Here is an 11,789-nt window from a genome sequence, read left to right on the forward strand (position 1 = left end):
TCGGGCTCTGTGCTCCCAGCTGGGAGCTGGGAGCCTGGAGTTTGCTTCGGATCCTCTGTCTCCCTCTCTCTCTGCCCCTCCCTTGCTCGCACTCTGACTCTCTCTCTCACACAGACTCTCTCTCTCTCTCAAAAATAAATAAACATTAAAAAGAAAGTTAAAACTAATAAAAATAAAAACAGTATGGAAATGATTGAAGAAACAGAACCAAAGAGCAGCATACAAAGTCCAAAAATATATTTGAAGAAGCAAACTTTCAAAATATGACAAATGTGACATACGTCAAGGGAGGTGGAAAGATAGCCAGTTGTTTATGAATGGCTGGGACAACTGGATAGACATTAGACCCACACCTCACACCTGCTCATGCTCTTCTGCGCTATTCTAGACCAAAGATCAAAATGTAAAAAGCGAAGGTACCAATATAATAGAATAAAGAAAGAATAATTATTTTACAATCTCAGAATGTGAAAGCCCCCATGCCCTATTATAACACGAAATTCAGGAGCCACAAAAAATGTTCCAACTCTAGGGGCACCTGGGTGGCTCCATTGGTTAAGCGTCTGACTCTTGATTCGGGCTCAGGTCATGATCTCATGGTTCGTGGCATTGAGCCTTGCATCGGGCTCTGTGCTGATGGCACGGAGCCTGCCTGGGATTCTCTCTCTCTCCCTCTCTCTCTGCCCTTTCCCCGCTTGTTCTCTCTCTCTCTCTCTCTCTCTCCCAAAATAAATAAATAAACAAACATTAAAAAAAAAGTTTCAACTATAGAAAGATGAGGAGTTTCTGTATGGCAACACTACTGGAAGTATATTCTAAAATAATGTAAGGGTCATAGAAATATTCTGTACCTCAGTCGCGGTGGTGGGTGGTGATTCTATGGATGTATATCTGTTGCAATTCATTGAACTGTATGTTCAAAGTACACATTACTGAAACACATCATACCTCGGTGAAGTTGGTTGTTGGGGAAAGTAATGTGACCAGCTGGGAAAAATTGCTTGCCAGCCCATATCGTGGTCAAAGGGCACTCCCCATCCTCTACAAAGGGTTTCTGGAAATTGATAAGAAAAACACCAAATGGACAAAGCATATGAAACGATAGGTGGAAGAAAAGTTCATTCAAGAAGCTCAGCATCACATGAAAAGAGGTTCGGTTTCACTCAGCATAGGATCCGTCCTTCAACCAACAGATTGGTGAAAATTCACAAGATTAGCAAGGTTCTGGGAAAACAGGCACTGATACCCATTGTTAATTGGAGTATAACCGGACACACCCCCAGGGAGGACAAGCCAGCAGTATCCATCAAAATTACAAGTGTGTGTGCTTATTCCCTCCATATTTCCGTTTTGGGGAATTTATATCAATATATTTCAATATGTGCAAACATGACCTATGAGTACACTTATTGCTACTTAGCTGCAATGGTAAAAAATATTGATACAAACCAAAGGTCCATCGCTAGGAGATTGTTTAATATATGAAATGGTTTTATGTTATGGAGCTATAGACGTGAATGGGGATTAAATGCAAGACGGCACCCCAGATTAGATCCTGGAACAGAAACAAAGCCATTAGTGAAAAAGCAGTGAAATCCAAATAAAGTCTAAAGTTTAGTCAAGAGTAATGTTCTGTCATGGACTGAATGTTTATGTCCCCCCCACCCCTGACACACACACCAGTTCATATGTTGAAGAGGTAAACCCCCAGCAGGCGGGGCCCTGATCCCATAAGAGTAGTGTCTTTATTGTCCAGAGAAGAGACGCCCGAGAGCTCTCTCTCTCCAACTCTCTTTCTTGCACAGAGGAGAGGCCAGGGGAGGGCGCGATGAGAAAAAGTGGCCTTCTACAAGCCAGGAGGAGAGGTCTCACTAGAAACTGTGCCAGCACACCTTGATCTTGGACTTCCAGCCCCCAGAACTATGAGAAAAGAACTTTTCGTTGGTCAAGTCTCCCAGTCAGTGGTATTTGTTAAGGTCGCCCGAGCAGACCAAGACCCGTACCATTGGTAATTTCTTAGTTGTGACAAACAGCACCACGTTCTGTAAGATGTTAACATCAGAGGGAGGTGAGTGAGGCTGTTCTCTCTGTGCAACTTTCCTGTAAATCTAGAATAATTATAAAATGGTAAGTTTGTATTTAGAAAAGAATGAAAAAAAAAAAAAAAGAATGGGGAAGGATTTTATCTAGTGGTATGCAAAAGTGACCAAGATATATTAAATGGGGAAAGCAAATGGTACAACAGGGCTGCTGTTTTTATATAATAAGGGAAAACAGGGGCACTTAGCTGGCTCAGTCAGTACTACACGTGACTCTTGATCTCAGGTTCGAGCTGCGTGATGGGTGTGGAGACTTAAATAAAAATAAAGAGAGAAAATGGGGCGCCTGGGGGGCTCAGTCAGTTAAGCGTCCGACTTCGGCTCAGATCATGATCTCACAGTCTGTGAGTTCGAGGTCCGCATCAGGGTCTGTGCTGACAGCTCAGAGCCTGGACCCTGCTTCCGATTCTGTGTCTCCCTCTCTCTCTGTCCCTCCCCCACTCATGCTCTGTCTCTCTCTCTGCCAAAAATAAACATTAAAAAAAAGTAAAAAAAAAAAGTACTGTAACACTTGGGATACAATCTGGGTAAATATTTATGTAATTTTGAGATTGAAGCTATTAGAGGAAAGAATGAAGGGATTTTACTATAGAGACAAGTAATTTATCTCTATAAATCAGAGATAATTTCAGAGATAAGAGATTCTTGTACAATAAGAGATGCCTATACATCAAATACAAAAACCAAAGATAGACATGGTAAGAAGCAAATGACTAATTAGGAAAAAACGAGCCCCAAGGCTTCCTTGATATATAAAACAACGTGTATATATCAAGAAAAGGCCACAGCGCCCGGCTGGCTCAGTCGGTAGAGCATGCGACTCCCAATCCTGGGATCATAAGCTCAAGCCCCACACTGGGTGTGGAGCCTACTTAAAAAAAACAAAAGGCCAATACCTCGATTCGTTCGATGTTGTACAAAGGACCCAAATAGAGAAGATAATAAAATAAATGCAAATAAACAATGAAAAAAAAACAACCCTTGTACTAATAATAAAAAATCTGCAAAGTAAAATTATGAGCTTCTTTCTCCCCCCTTTTAAATAAGGAAGAGGTTAAAAACAAATCTAGTGGTTGGGGGGGGGGGAAGATTCGCACAGAACCTTGGTAAGGATGTCAAGGAGAGCAGCCTTTCTGGAAGAAAAGCAGATACTTTCTTGAGCCAGATCTCTTCCAAAAAAAACATGTATGCTTTGACTTGAGGATTCTTCTTCTGGGAATTTATCCTAAGGAAATAATGGAACAAAGAACACAAAGGTGTATTTACAAAGCTGTTCACCCCAGCACTGTTTAGAATCGAGAAAAAATGAAAACAGCTAACAATAGGGAATTGGTCTTACCAAATGACGGCCCATCTATACTATGAAATACGATGAAACCATTATAAATGATGCAGAGCGATATTGACAGAGCAAAGACGTTCCCAATACATTGTCCTCCGAAGAAAGCCAACTACAGAATAATTTATATGTTGCTGTGGATCCTGTTTTGGTCAAAATACATGCCAGGTAATATATCTTGATGTGCATATGTACTGAAAAACTTAAGGGTGGTTATCTCTGCAAAGTGGTTTTGGGGAAAGGTGACTTTTTTCTTTTATATATACGCTTTTTTTCCCCTAAGATTTCTCCTGAAATCATATATCACTCCAGTGGACACACGGCTTCCTTAAACAGTCTACATAAGCAATAGTTATATGTACAAATATATTTTTCTCCTTCCTGGGTACATCTCTGAAATTCTGAGTAAACTCCACCCCCCCCACCCCCACCCCAGGCCCAGAAATGACCACACAGAAAACCTTGCCTAGGGTTTTGACTTTCGTTTCCTGTTGATGAAAACGACATCTAGGAATGAGTACTTCAACAAGAAAAATTAAAAACAATGAGTCTTAGGAAGAAAGGAGTAAAAATAAGCAGGATGTCAATTTGCCAAGGAGACAGTGGTTTGATGTTCTGAGAAGCCCTAATTGAGAGACAAGCACTGGGCTGGAAATGAGCACCCACTCAGGGATAAATTATGCACGGCCGCTGTTAAATATTTCATCCATCCTTAACCATTATTTGCCTTCGCATGGCTAAAAGAGGAAAGACATCATAAGCATTATCAGTCCGGCCATCCATCTGTCCTAGAACGGACACCAACATTCAAACACAAACTCTTCTAAAGAGGAAAAGCTCTAAACCATGATTAAAATAAGACGACTTGGCAGGCTGAACTTGAACTTCACGGCTTGATTAAGGGATGTCAAGGTGACTTCACCTTCTGCATTGTTTCTGTCATCCCTCAGAACCATGGATGTTTCGCTCTCTCCTTACGTGCCGTTTGAAAAACAATTATGAGTTCTCAGAGGCGCCCCGGCAAAGGGGTCTTGTGTCCCCTTGGTGTCCACACAGGGAGCGGGAAAGGACAACAAAGATATCTGAAGAGTTGTCAGCAGCTGATGTAGCCCATTCAGCCCTCCCCAGCCGTTCTGCCTCCTCTCCTGGCTCTCTCCCTGACTGTTTGTCCCCTCCCTCTCCCCTGGCCCGGTCTGTTTGGCTGTTGGAGGCACATGCCAGCCCCACTGGGCACAGGTCCTGTGAACACCAGCCAAGACACCCTGGGGGTGCGGGAAGGACGGCCAGGCCAGCTCACTAGAAAAACCCTCTTGTGTCGCAACTAAATTGCTGAGGTTTTACTGTTGCCTTCCACGGGGGACTGAAAGATTACGACGATGGCCATTTTGGGGAGAGGTTTGTTTGGAATCCCTTCTCAAGTATCGTGTGCCACTGTGTGTGTGTGGAATGCATATACCCCATTTTAAATCCAAAGTTGTGCGTATGTGTGTTTTTAAGTCAAGAAGCCTTTTGCACGTTTTTCTGCTGTACCGGATAGGAATTAAAAGAAATGAAATCTACATTTCTGGGCACACATTCTACAATCCCCGTGAGTTGCTGCTTCTCAGAGTGGCTGATGGGAGATCCTGACTCCAGGGGACTGTCCGTTTAGCGCGTGGCCCGCCTGAGAAGCAACACGGTTCGGCATCGCTGTTCTCACACGGCCATCCTCGCTGGCATTACCGGAAGACCCACATTCTGAAGCTGTCTCCAAGCTCCCTTTCCCCACGCTCGGCAGGCATTTACCAAGTTAATGATTCAGTTTCTGAGTCACTAAGCATACAGAGTTTTGCCTGAGTCACCGTGGGTACATACCTGAGGCAGCAGGTGAAGGCCTCTGGGAATGTTGGAGAAAACCTGATAAGCAACTCACTAGCTCCCATAGATGGAAGGCTCGCGCGCCTGGCAGGACACGAGGCCTGGGAACGGAACCCCCATGTTCTAGAAGAACAGTGCCGTGTGTCATGTTTCGCTGGAGTGTCACCTGCTCCAGGTCTTAGTCAGAAACGACGGGCGAGTGCTATTTCCTCCTCCTTTGCGCATGGCCGGAGCCCAAACGGGCAAGGAAGGAATGCTGCCCAGATACCATCTGTGGGTTGCTCTGTGAGTCAGGCTCTAGCCTTTTCCAGTTCTTTCTCAGCAGATCACCCAGCGCAAAAATGCAGCCTGAAGTTTGCAGAGGCTGCTTCTCGGCACCCCTGGAATGATCTGTGTGGGGAGTCCTGCATTCAGTCGCAACTGCAGTTCTGATCAATCGGATGGTCCTACTTTAGGAAGCGGGACCCTCTGCGGAGGGGGCTGGAGACTGAAGCTTGCTCTGCCGAGTGAGTTAAGAGCGCAGTTTACACAAGAGATCTCGAGATGCAGGCTTTTCATCATTTTTGTGACTTTCAGAAGACCCTCGAGCCATGCTCATTAAAACAGTGCTGCTAAGAATGAAGGAGACAGAGAATAACCAGGATTTCAGGGGCGCCTGGGTGGCTCAGTCGGTTAAGCGTCCAACTTCGGCTCAGGTCACGATCTGGAAGTCTGCTAGTTCGAACCCTGCACCGGGCTCTGTGCTGACAGCACAAAGCCTGCTTTGGATCTTCAGTCCCACTCTCTCTGCCCCTCCCCCGCTCACGTGCGCGTGCTCTCTCTCTCAAAAATAAATAAACCCTTAGTAAAATAATAATTTTTTTTTAAATTAAAGAAAAGAGAGAGAATGAGCTGGATTTCAGAGCTCCCCAGACTTTAGCGGGCCAGAAGCACCTGGGGAGAGCGTGTGAAAATGCACGACGCCCCCCAGCGGAGGTTCTAGTCAGTAGAACCGATGTGGGCCCGAGCACCTGCCTTTCCTTCCAACATGCACCCAGATGATACGATGCTGCTGTCCCGGGACCCCACTCTAGAGTCGCACTGAACGAGGAGACTGCCTCCGGCCACTCACTCAATCCGCTTGGGCCCCAGCCATCTCCCTGAGACACGGACGGAGCAGCCAACCTTGGCTGAGTGCTTCTTAGTCCTCAGGCACCGTCCAAACCCTCTGCGCACATTACCTCGCCCTCGCCTCACAGCGACCTTCGAGGGAATAGATTCACAGCAGCGGAAACTGGGCCCCTGGTAGAGTTGGTCTCTGAGCGCTCTGAGACGGGGAGGCGAACTGCCAGCCTGTCTCAGAAGTTGTTTTCAAACAATCAGGCTGTTTCGCTGAAATTCTGGATTTCTGACACCTTCTGAAAAGTTCAAAGGGCTGGCAACACTGGGGCCACACATACACGTGACAACCGTGGACAGTTTTCTGTGTGTGTGTGCGTGTCTACGTGTAAACGGGGACTCCGGTTTACCAGCTCACCTGCCCTGCCCACCCCTCCCCGCCCCTGGGACATTTCAATTTATCCACTGCTCTAAGACCACGATTCTCTCGTTTCTGTATTTCAAAAATAATAAAACGCGAACTTTTCTGCCATCTGCAATCAAAGTTTCTACTGGATTTACGTATTCTTGTTTTTAATGTTTATTTTTGAGAGAGTGGGGGAGGGGCAGAGAGAGAGAGAAGGGGACAGAAGATCCAAAAAGTGGGCTCCAAGCTGTCAGCACAGAGCCCGACGCGGGGCTCGAACTCACGAACCACGAGATCATGACCTGAGCCGGTTGGACGCTTAACTGACTGAGCCACCAGGCGTCCCAGATTTATGTATTCTTTATATATCAGATTTCTATCAGATTCAAAGCAAATCAAAGCAAACAATAATACCTGAAAACACAAGTCCAGATGCTGTCATCATCAGATTTCAACTTGTCCTTCAAATTCCCAACACGGCCATTAGACCCCAAATCGAATCTCCACCTTCCCCATTTCCTTTGATAGAGAGAGGACTGCTCTCTGTCCTCATTTACCTTTGCAAAGTACTTCATGTTTTCACTCTCTCCCTTACAAAACCTGAAGTATTCCCAAATACTTTACAAACAGAACTGCAAGTGGTAACCACGGTGCTCACTTCCTGTGGTCTCTCCTCTTTCCTGTGGCGGCAGTGCCCAGATTCTCCGGTTCTTTGTGCAACCACCCCTCGCCAACCCAGTCCAGATTTGGGCCCATGACGCAGCCAATTTGCATGACGTGCAAATTGGCTCGGAGGCTGTGGCTGTGATCAGTGGGGAGGAGGGGCTCCCTTCCGGGTGAGCTGTGAGTGTGACACATTGGAGCGGCCGGAGGTTGTTTTCGCCACCACAAGTGGGCAATTGCCTGGAAAAGAGCAGAGGAAAGCAAGAAATGGAGAGAGATTCTGGCCTGTGCTGTAAAATACAGTACCCACTAGCTCCACGTGGCTACATTTAAATTACATGAACTTAATTAAAAATAGAACTACCCTACGACCCAGCAATTGCACTACTAGGTATTTATCCAAGGGATACAGGTGTGCTGTTTCAAAGGGGCACATGCACCCTAATGTTTATAGCAGCACTTTCAACAATACCCAAATATGGGAAGAGCCCGAATGTCCCTTGACGGATGAATGGGTAAAGAAGATGTGGTATATCTATACGATGGAGTATTACTTGGCAGTCAAAAAGAATGAAATCTGGCCATTTGCAACCATGTGGATGGAACTGGAGGGAATTATGCTAAACGGAATTAGAGAAAGACAAATATCATATGACTTCACTCATATGAGGACTTTAAGATACAAAACAGATGCACATAAGGGAAGGGAAGCAAAAAGAATATAAAAACAAGAAAGGGGACAAAACATAAGAGACTCATAGATATGGAGAACCAACAGAGGGTTCCTGGAGGAGGTGCGGGGGGGATGGGCTAAATAGGTGAGGGGCACTAAGGAATCTACTCCTGAAATCATTGTTGCATTATATGCTAATTTGGATGTAAATTTAAAAAATAAAAATAAAATTAAAAAATAAATTACATGAACTTAAAAATTCAGCATGTCGGCTGCATTCGGCACACGTCAAATGTGCAGTAGTCACGTGTGGGCTAGCGAGGACTGTTTGGAACGAGCAAATATAGGACATTCCCATTAATGCAGGAAGTTTTATCAGGCAGCACGGCTAGATCATATCTGTGCCGAAGTTCCAGTCTTGACTTTTCAGCTATGTAGCCACTAAGTCTTGGTATTCCAGCAATTGGAGTTGTGTCGATTCATAATTCACAGAATCCAAAGGCAGAAGCCTCCAATTAGCATTGTCCAGACGCGTGTGACTTAGGTTTCATTGGGGGTGTTTTCTTTCCGTTCGGGTCAGTGCCAGAAAACAGAATCCCTGGGTCCAGAAATGTAGTCGGGCACAGGACACTCAGGGATACTCAGGCCATTTCATGTTTCTATCGTTTTTTTTTCAATTAGAAACAATCCAAGATGTACAGCAAACAGATGTTGAAAGCAGAGGTCTCTCCTAAGTACCTGTTCATGTTTATCAGCATAAGAATTATTAGAAGGAGGGCAACACAAGAATGTGAGCAGCTTCTCCCATTAGAAAGTGTTTTGGGGCGCCTGGCTGGCTTGGTCAGCAGAGCTTGCTTACTCTTGACCTTGGGGTTGTAAGACTGAGCCCTATGTAGGGTGTAGAGATTACTAAAAAAAACAAAAAAAAAAGTTTTTTACGTCTGCAGTGTTGAAATCAACGGACATGTGCCTCCTGACGCAGTACGATGAAGCTGTAATATCATATACGCGGTTTTCTCGCCCAAAACACATACCGTGGATCTAATGATGAGGAAACAGACAAGCCCAAATTGAGGGACAATCTGCAAAAACAGTTTGTCTTTACTTTTCAAAAAAGTCAACATTACGAAAGACCAAGAAAAGCTGAGGAACTGTTTTGGATGAAAGGAGAGAGAAGAATGTGTCATCTAAGCAGGATGCAGGATTCTGGACTGGATCCTGATCAAGGGAAATTTTCTGTAAAGGTTGTTTGGAGGACAATTGGTGAGATTCTAGAATGGCTCGTGTATTAGATATTGTTGTATCACTCTTACATGTTTTGAATTTGATAAATGAACTTTGGTTGTATAAAGGAATGTGTAAGAGAATATCCATGTTTTGGAGAGGGATGTGTTTGTCTTTAAGGAGTTAAGGGGCTGTGATGTCTGCAACCAAATCTCGGATGTTTCAGGAGAAACTACAGAGAGATAAAGCAAATGTGGGTGTACTCTGGGTGAAGGGGAGAAGCCATATTTTCATGCAGCTCTTGCCCACGCCTGAAATTATTTCAAAATATAAAAGCGAGCAATACAATGCTCCTGCCAACTCCCTTAAGAAGAATACTAGTATTTTCTATGGCAAATCTCTTTAAGTGGAAAGCAACGTGCTTCACAAGTGTTTTTCAAACTAGCGCATTCTGAAATTGTTTGGGGAGGTCCCAACAAACATTTTAAAGAATGGAATAGGAAATCAGAGCATTTTTCACGTAATGAAGTTTTACTTTGTGACACTTGCAATTATATATTTGTGCGATCACAAAAATCAATGCATTTCTTACTGTTACAGGTTTAAAAAAATGTTTGAAAGCCATCCTACTGTAGTATCTTTAATAGGGTGACTCACATTACAATTTACCTGGGACACCTCCGGTTCACCCCTATCGCCCTGTCCATAGAGTTGATAGCACACTCAGTCACTCACGTGTCCCTATCTGGATTATAAATTATAGTCACTTAGGTTTTTTTTTTAATGTTTATTTGTTTTTGAGAGAGAGAGAGAGAGCACGAGCAGGGGAGGGGCAGCAAGGGGGACACAGGATCTAAAGCAGGCTCTCTGCTGTCACAAACCATGAGATCATGACCTGAGCTGAAGTTGGCTGCTTAACGGACTGAGCCACCCAGGCGCCCTTAGAGTCACTTATTTTAAATGTTTGAAATCCTTTTTTATAACAAAGTATAGGATAGATAAGTATGCTTAGTGGCCAGAAAGGAACTTCAGCTTTTTTTTACAATAAGGAGAATGAATTTACCTATTATTCGTAAAATGAAAAAAAATGTTTTGAAGTTACCTTTGCTAACACTGTATTAAGTAACTCTGTTATCCATTCCTTGGGATTATAAGGAACTAATAATAAAGTAGAAAATAATTATTTCCTATTACATGAAGAACACTCACTGGTGTTGTAATGAATACCATTTCCAAAAGAGAGCTTCCTAAAATGGGAAAGCTAAATATGGATTGTCAATAAAATATGAACTCCACTAAATTTTAATATTAATTTATAAAATACACAAATTTTATAAAATAACATTTAGGAAAAACATTATCTTTTAAAATGTTATCTAAATCTTAATGGTTTTTAGGGAACTAAAAGCTATATACTTGTTAGGACTTTGAAGTTATTGAATCTAACAAATTAGTTTTCTATTTACCTTCTAGTAGACAGTCAGACATCCAGCCAATTATAGCTCTTCGGTAGCACATACGTGATCTCACCGGAACCAGGAGGCACCAGTTACCCACAGGTAACAGCACCATCACTAAATGATACACTGTCACAAATACAAAGTCAAGACTTTCAATGTCTTCTAAGTAACGCACTCTGTTTGGGAGCTCAGCTGCCAAATCACGACATACACACTCTCAAAGCTTCATCGCCCACAATTAAACTTCATCAATCCAAAAGATGGGAAAACCAAATAACCAGTTGTCGCTAACCATTAGCTCCAGCAACTTAACACACGCAATCAGAACAGAGGGGCTAATTTTTCCTTGCAAACTTCTATGTTTTTCCTTCAAACTCAATTCTTTACCCAGAACTAGAAACTTGGAAGGGATTTAAGAACCAACAGCACTGGGGTCATATTTTGGGGGGCTAAAGGGGTATTTTAGTTCCACACCATTGTTTCATGGACACGGACACCCAGAGATAAACATCACACATTGAATGAAATCAATCTGCACCAATCAACGACGTGAAGAGATCTATGTATATGATTATTGAGTTTTTACTCAGAGGATTTTCAATGTTTTTAAGTCGAGGGAAGGAATCAGAAGGATCATACTTGCCACTGGTTGGCAGAGTTAGCACACATGATCAGCTAAGCTAATGACAGTGATGAATTTGGGATCAGAAAGGGCTCAGGAGGAGGGTCTGACTTATCTCAGGGTTCTTCCATGGTCCAGTTTAAACTGGAATGAATCCAATCTGTACAGGCAGTGGCATGCAGGGTGGTAATAAAAAGCGTAACTAAGTGAATTTCAATCTCAGAAGATAAACTGTCCCATTACAAACTACTTTTGTCTTGTTTCAAATAATCTCTAACAATCCAAATGATGACTCTGAATGAGTATCACAATCTCTCACACAATCCGAATACTACATTTTAAATGCTA

Source organism: Prionailurus bengalensis, chromosome A3 (assembly GCF_016509475.1).
Source record: "Prionailurus bengalensis isolate Pbe53 chromosome A3, Fcat_Pben_1.1_paternal_pri, whole genome shotgun sequence".
NCBI classification, from domain to species: Eukaryota; Metazoa; Chordata; class Mammalia; order Carnivora; family Felidae; genus Prionailurus; species Prionailurus bengalensis.